This window comes from Thamnophis elegans, chromosome 7, assembly GCF_009769535.1.
Source record: "Thamnophis elegans isolate rThaEle1 chromosome 7, rThaEle1.pri, whole genome shotgun sequence".
In the NCBI taxonomy this organism is placed as follows: domain Eukaryota; kingdom Metazoa; phylum Chordata; class Lepidosauria; order Squamata; family Colubridae; genus Thamnophis; species Thamnophis elegans.
The window spans coordinates 36,880,919-36,889,734 of record NC_045547.1 but is presented as its reverse complement, the minus strand read 5'-3'; positions in this window follow the sequence as shown (position 1 = coordinate 36,889,734).

Sequence of the window (8,816 nt, the reverse complement as noted above, 5' to 3'; positions counted from 1 at the left end):
AATTAATCTATACAGAATGATGGGGAAAGAATAATGTTTTGAAGATCCATTTCAAATTAATTATTAGATTAATGAGTATTCCACAAGGGCAATTGTGTGATGACCTCCTCTGATGGCTTAAGGAAAAGTGTATCTATCTACATAATGAGGAAACAAAAGGAGTGACATATTTCACTGAGAATGCTCTATGGATTTCAAAGGATTAATATACATTCAATTTATCCCTTTTCTATAGCTTAAAATTATAAAGTATGAATAAATTTGGCATATAAAGATTCTATTTGATAAAACATTTTGTGTTGTGTTCGTAAGGTGAGTTAGCATTTAGAACTGTCTTCAGAATTTTCATTATTCTCCAGGCCTAAAATTATCACACAACCTGACTGTTACACTTCTGAAGTGTATGTATAAAATATTGTGTAATCATGCTTTAGATTCCTCAGATGCAATGACTTTCCTTCCTTTTTGTTTTCCTTTTACATAAATGCCACAGTTACTTGTATTTTTTGTTTTACCCACTCTCAGTGCCTATTAATAGAAGTGAAATGCAAATATAAAGATAATCTAAAATGTACTTGTAGAAATATCTTACTTTCATGAAATATTTAAATAGCATAAATTGTATTTTTAAATTTTTTACTGCTTTTTCATTTTTCATGTCTCCCTCAGAAATATATCAAATAGACATAAATTCACCATGGGTTTTCTAATTTTTGGATGGGAAAAAACAGCTAGAAATCCAAGAAATTGATACATTGGACAATATTATTAGATCAGTTGTGTCTATCAGTTATCTCCCCAATGTGATAGTGGAAAAAAAGATAGGCAGCATTTTTCATGATGATAATGAGTACCATGTCCTCACAGTTATGGACAAAAGGCAATAGTAACATAATAGAGATAAAGCTTAGGATGCAATTCATCAAAAGGAATTTTGGTTCAGAAATATAGTTAATACGAAAGATGTTCTGAAAATATGCCACCCTGGATAGCTATTTCATTAGCTATTTGATACTTCTTCATGAGATGGGAGAGAGGGGGGGGGGAGGGAGAGAGAGAATTTTACAGGCAAAGTTGTCATGCCTATGATGTTAGCCATGTCCTGTACTTAGAATAGGAAGGGTATGGAGAGTTTAATAGGTTGGTTGGAAATACACAGAGAGCCTAAGGATAGATAATTCTTTGCCTGATTCCAGGCTACTGCAGTGGTAACACTACATTGTACTGTTTCTGAGGATCATTTTCAGTAGACCCAGAAGGGATGTTGAGTTCTAGTGTGTATGTCCTTACAAGGATTATTGCCCCAAAGATAATAGACATCTTGATGGTATCTTTAGAGCATCTTGGTATAGCTCGCCTTTCTTCTATTTCATATGAAACATTAATCTGCCTGGTGATAATATTAAATATGGAAAAGTCTTTTTATCCTGCAATGGTAGCTGTCCCTAAGAGATGACAGTATCATTCTATTTAGTGCTTGATGAAAGCTTTAAATGAATTTTTCACTTGTAATTACTAATGCTATCTGATCATGCTTGATTGATCTGACATTTCATTGTTTAATATTATTATTATTTGGTTTTTTTTTACTGCACTACTCCAAAGACTTAGTAGTTTAATGAATATAGCATTGCCTTACCTAATCCTCACAGTAATTCTGTTAAAATAAATCAAAGAGAAAATCTTATTTAATTCAGAAGGTATATCTCATCTTTTAAGAAAATGTTAAGGTGGTTTTTCTAGTGAGGCATCTTATTCCAAAAAAGGAAACATAAAATATAAAAGAAGAGTTGTAAAAGGTCATCCAGTGAATTTAGTGACTGACCTGGAATTAACCAATGATTGCTGGCAGATGAAGCCAATGCTATAAACATTATATGATAACATTTGATGCAAAATGTTAATCTTCTTAATATGACATCTACAGACACATTACATAGAAACAAAATAGTAAAGATGAATGAAGACCATTGTCTTCTTCTACTGTTGTTATATGCTAAGTAGATTCGACCAGTTTTAAAGACAAATTTGAAAATACTATATTATGCATTTTACCTGATTTTGTTTTATAGCTCCATTGTGTTGAATGATATTTTTACAAGAGCAACATATGACGATCATTAAGTGTTGTATCTTATGATTCATGATTAATGTATGCACCAAAGACAAATTCCTTGTGTGTCCAATCACACTTGGCCAATAAAGAATTCTATTACTGATTGATCAAATCATGATTAATAATTGTATTCGGGATCAAGATCTTATTCTACATTAATTGAATTTTCAAATGGGACAAATTCATCATGTTGTCATAAAACTAAAAAGTTCTATAAGCCTGGTTCTAAAACTAAAATCAAGGCAATGCTATCTAGTTTTTTAATGCAATAGCAATATAGAAAGCTGGAGGGATCCCCAGAAAATGGCTTACTGAGTAGTGGGTGCCTTTTTTCTTCTACTGTCAAACAGCTGACTTTGTTGCTAAAGCCAAATTATTGGTAGCTCTCCCCAGATTTGAATGGGAGTAAGTAAGAATGATCCATCATGATCCTTAGATGACCGAGAAGTTGCCTGGGAAGAGAATCCAGAGGATTTTGATTCTCAGTAAGAGTGGCTGGAGTTCTTGGCTCTCCAGTTGCTGCTTGTATTTTTAGGTGTCCCTCTGTTTTTAATATCATGTTTTGAAGTCAGTTAATAGCCAGGATCAATGCTACTTGCTTAATACCATTTTGCTTGATTATAAATGTAAATTTTCATTATTTTATTTCATAGTTTTAAAGTACTTTCTTTTTTGCTACAAAGAAATTGATGGTATGAGGGCTTTTTTTTTTCTCCAGTGAAAAAGAACTTGATCTGATTCATTCCAGATTTTTACTCTAATGATTTCATATTTTACTTGTTTTTCTAAAAGAACTCCATTGCTTTATTTTATTTTTGTACATATTCTTGCTTTCTCATTTTAAAAAAGACAAGAATTTCCCCCCTTTTAAATTCTTTTCTCTCAGCTGTGAAAATTATTATCTCAGCTTCTTCTGTTGTTACTCTGTTATGGAACATTTATTCTCTTTGTCCTTGAAAAGAACTGTTTTCACTCTGATGCAAAAGCTTGGCTGCATAAGAAATTTGGACTACATTAAAAACAAAGCAACAATAAATTAAGGAGTTTGAATATTATAAATTATACATTCTCTGCAATGTCTCAAAAAAGAGACATAAGAGAGAGATGGACTCAGGTGTTTTTAACGTTAAAACCTTCCTGAAGGCTTTTGAAAAAAAATGTTTGCCAACTTACAAGCTTTAAATGAAAAATTGGATAAAAGGTTTGATGAATTTGCAAAACTTTCAAATTCTGCTAAAGAAGACAACCAGATACAGAAAACAGTATTTAAATCAGCCATTCAATTGGATGCATTGGAAGCTGATATGCTGTTAACAGATTTGAAAGAGAATGAGTTTTGCTTGAAAACTGGAGACTTGGTAGAGGAGGCTGATATTCTCAATTGAGTCCTACATTTGAAAGGGTGTTCTTTTTATTATTAAACATCAATTGGTGCTATATCAGGGGTGTCAAACTCGCATTGTCACATGACATATCACAACTTTCCCCCTTTGCTAAACTGGACATGGATGTGGCAGCGGCATGATGCATATGGCCCACGGGTTGCGAGTTTGACACCCCTGTGCTACATGGTCCTGGGTGAATTAGAGACAATGGTTGGGTTTATGAGAGATTAGAAGTCCCTTTGTGGACTGTGTGAGTTAAATACAATAACAGATAGTTAACAAAGGGCTTTAAAGTTTATCGTTGTGGTTGGGATTGCCTGTTATCTTGTACTAGAGAGATGGTACGTCAAATTGGTGACTGATAATAGACTTCTATATTTGTAACATGTTTTAATATTATATAGCAATTTTGAAAATATAGAAGTTCATAAACTGTGGATCTGTTTTGCAAGGGGTTGGAACAATTATTATTCTTGAAATATTCTTGAAATATTCAACTGGGGAGATTTTATATGTATGTTTAATATTTTGATTTTATATACCATGTTGTCTTTGTTTTTATTTCATATTTTTCTATTCTATATTTTAACTTTGGAAGTAAATAAACATGTATAACAGATGTTTGAAATCCCTTAGATTCTTGCATATTTTCAAAATAAAAAATTCTTTAGCTTAAATAATGTATAACAGAAGAAATATATAAAACTAGATATGTTCCAATAGACATATTTTTTCTTTTCTGTATTTTAAACGTATTGTAAATTGTCTTTGTTGCAACTTTAAAGGATAACATAAATGTAATCTCTAATTCAGCAGCAGTTCAAACACCCTATGTTCCTAACATCTGCCCTTTCCACCCCAATGCTTTCCCCTCACCATATCAATGGAGAATATTTGACAAATAGGCTGCACTACAGTATATTCAGCACATTTCAGCAGTATTGCCTTAGGTGAACAGATAATTCAGTTAATCGATGTTCCCATCAATTTCTATTTCAGCAATAAGAAATAAGATAATTTCAAAATGGTTATTAAAAGTAAAAAAAATAGGATTTTGTTTATTGGTTAGTACAATAAATAGACATAAATGGGAATAAATGCTCATATTACTTCTAGCCAAATGTTTGTTCAAAAGTGAAGATAAAAGTTTCAATAACAGTACGATAATAAATTATTCCTTCTTAATACTCATTTTGTAATCATTAAAGTCTAATGAGAATCTATCAAAAGAATAGAAAAGGACAGTATATCATGGATGCCAGAACATATTATTTCAATAAGACCCTTGAGGATGTAAGTGTTAGGGAAGAAAAAAATGACACTTCTTGATTTATTGGAGAGCTTTAGCTTTGCTAAATACCTAATATTGCATTTATTATAATGTATGTCCTGTCATGCCTTATTGATTAAATTAAAAGTTCATCATAACTTAAATATAATATTTTAGGAAAACAAATTGAACAATTAGTTTATCTCTAATCGTTTTCAAATGCAGTTGGCTTGACTAGGCATTAATATTGAATACATAAACAAAGTAATATACTGTATACGTAATGCCAAGTATGTAGAATGTTTATCATGAAAATAGCATCACTTTAATTTTGAAACTGATCAGAAGAGGGATGATTAGTACATGGCAATACTACTTTCCAGGAAGAACAACTAGTTCATTGATGATAAATATTAGAATTAACCAGTATTCACCGTAATTAATATTAAACATTTTGATGGATGTATTAAGATTGAATACTAAATGTGTATTTGAATGTTTTCACCTGGCTCTTTTGCAAAATGGGCTCATAATAAAACCCTTCTTACTTCCAATCTTCTAATCCAAAAGACATCACACATAAGACGGAGTGATAGGAAGCAAATTTTGTCTGTTAAGTATATCTCCTTTTGGATACTAGAGTTGAGTAGCAGAAGGTAGCAAGGAATGTGCCACTGAATAGTCGCACTATCAATCACAGCCCCCGGTTTAAAACAAGGATAACTTTACTTGCATTAACAACAATAAAGTAGGATAAACATTCTCCAAAAGAAGCAATAAGTAGTCTTGAATTATATACACAGTCTATGATACAACACGTTGGTTTACAGATGCTTAACTTACGATTCACCATGTAGACAGGTAACTAACATACAGAGTAGCCACCATCCAATATACAGTATTCAACTCCAATAACAAGCACGGAAAACATACAGGAACAAACAGTAGTAGTTCCTACTCCCTCTTATGGCTGATTAAAGCAACAGCATCCAATCATATCTCAATTGAGCATTTAAAGTGACAGATAAATTATTTCAATCATGGCATATATATCCAACCCAAGACTAGGATTACATCCCTAGTATAAGGTTTCACATTCAATCTTTAACATGTCCTTAGAAACTCATTTCTTGTCAGTGTTGGTTACCATGGACTGGAAGGGCTAATAAACCATTTCAATATAAAACAATTTCCTGTGTTTCTTTATGGAAAAGACCATGCTCACAGCTTACAATAGAGTTGCTTAACATCTAGCGAAAGCCCTTGGCCACCTCTTCCATTGGATGACTTGTCCTCCTCTATATAAAAGTATAATATTTTAAACAGAAACTTCTCTATATACATATGTTTCCCAATTGTTTTGTAATCTGGGAAATCTGAGAAGTATTTTAACATGGCAAATATTTGGTTCCAATTTTGAAAGATGATGAGAGAAAAGATGGAAATAAAATCCCTACTTTTTCTTGTCTTCTCTTCATACAGAAAAGATCATATATACCTGAGAAGTGTACACTATAGTGATTAATTCTGGAATTATAAGGCGAGTCAAAAGAATAGAAAGTGATGGAGAGCTTACATACAGATTGGTTATGTGAACAAAAAATACAACAAAAATATTTAAAGAAAAAATAGAAAAGAAAAATGTACGAAAACATGTACGAGAAAGAAAAAGTGAGAGCACTGTAGCAATTATTATAATCCACTAATAATTCTCATTTGTTGGCAACATAATAAGATAAATAAGGGGCAAGTTCTGGACAAAAGAAAGTCGGAAAATTAATTGGCAAAACAATTAAGAATCTAAATCAAATGGATCAGTGCACTGAAAGGTGGGGAGATGTAAAAATAAAAGGATGAAGAAGATAAATTGTCAGGTATTGAGAATTTAATAGCTGCCATCTGATGTAATGTTGTAAGCTGTAAACTGGAAGCTGATGCAATAAGGATGATTCAGCAATTCAGTGTCTATAGGTGGCCATTAGAGGGTATCTCTCTCCTAACATCAATGACGTGCGGTGAAGTTTATGGCTGGTAAGGCACTGACACAGTGGTGGGTTTCAAATTTTTTTAGACTTGTGGACTTCAACTCTCAGAATTCCACAGCCAGGCATGCTCAGTTCTGATTTAAAGCGACAGCATTTTTTTTTCCTTTGCGAAAGAAGTTTCCTTCTTTCTTTTTCTTCTCCCTTCCCCTCCTTCCTCCCTCTCTCAAAAAAACACACACACACACAAACACGCACACACACACACAGACAGACAGACAGACAAAGTTGGATTGGAGGGAAGAGCACCAGCGAGGAGACCACAGGAGGAGGCAGGAAGCCAGTCAAAGAGCCATACTGGAGCACACACACTTTCCCCCAGCCCCTGAAGGATCCAGCCCAGCTTCACTGATTACAGGTCTGAAAAGGCAATGTGGCTCTGCCTGCAATCAAACTACACTTGGGGAGGGAAAGCACTTCCTTCCATCCTTTGCCCAAAGCCACGTACCAGGAGGATTAAGTTTGAATTCCTCCCCTTCCCTCCGACCCACACGTACCTTTTCCAGCTGTTTCAGAGAGGATTTCAACTCTGCTCTTGCCTCGGGTCCTCTGAAGAAGCCCAAACGAACGCTGTCTACTATGAGGCAGGAGAACTGCCTCACCTATGTCAGGAATTTTTAGGCTTTTAACCCTTGTTTAACTCTGCTCGAGTGAAGTCAGACTAGATGAGGCATGCAGTTCTCCTGCCCCATAGTAGAGGGCGCTTTTTAGAGGCTTTTTTAAACAGTTAAGCAGAGTCACCCACGATGAGGCAGCAACTAGCTCAGCCTGACCTCAGCTCTCGCCTTTTTCCTTTTACATTTTTTTTCTTTTCATGATGACAGTGGTGAGGCTGTGCCTCCCCTGCCTCACCTGACTGCATGTCACTGCCCAACATGTATCTCATTTTCTCTCCTTGTGCTGGAACTGAGTAGTAAGGAAATTATCTCCATGTGCTTGTCTGTATATATGTATATATAAACCAGTGTTAATTGTTTAAAAGCTTTGTATGCTGTGTGCTCTGTTTTGCTCCTGGGTTTATCTTATAAAATAGTCACGCTGCCAAAACTCTGACATAAACATGTGAGTGTTTTGCAATTGTTTGTGAGTTGATACCACAAGGAAGTTTTGCAATCTGAAGAATACAGATTGGGAATTGCTATGTATATGAAATAGGGAATAAATATTATGAATTAATTTTAACTGTACAATTAGAATATAGTTCTATGTACATTGCATAGTACCTCATAGTGCCTCATTTGATCAAGAGAATTAACTACATTTAAGGTCTGATATTTAGGTTGCATTTAATTTATCTCTGGATTGAAGTTTACTGAAGATATTTAATACTAAGATCAAAACTTATGCAGGGGTTGCTGTATTTTAGTGCAACAACTACTTTTTATTCCAGGTCATTGTTTTCCTTTCAAGTAGAAAAGGCAATTGGGAAAATATTTCAAAGAAGTCATGCTCAGATGTTCAATATCGGATGTAAATTATACAGGTCAATATTTGAGCTCTACATTGCCCTGGTCGAGCGATTTTGAGAAGCTGTTTGTATATTTAGTGGAGAGTAATAATAACTTAAACTTGCTACACCAGAATTATTTCATGAGTAGTATAAAAGCAGCAGAACTTAAGGTGAATAAATTGGTAAGCATCACATAGAATAGATTATTATTAAAGATGGATAACAAGGGGTATGTAGTAGTCATGACTGTTCTGCATGTGCCCTGAAACCACACATACCTCCTGCCCAGGAGTATGGCTTATCTCTGTGATGGTGAACCTATGGCACACGTGCCACAAGTGGCACACGGAGTCATATTTGCCAGCATGGCATCCCTCAGCTGTGGGGCACATGTGTGCGCCAGCCAGCTGATTTTGACTGGGGGTGCATGCGCATGTGTGGGGGCACATGTGTATGCATTGGGGTTGCATGCACACGCACAGGTGGGACGTGCATGTGCGCACTATAGTGCACATGCACACAATTTTGGCACACCTTTAGAAAAAGGTTAGCC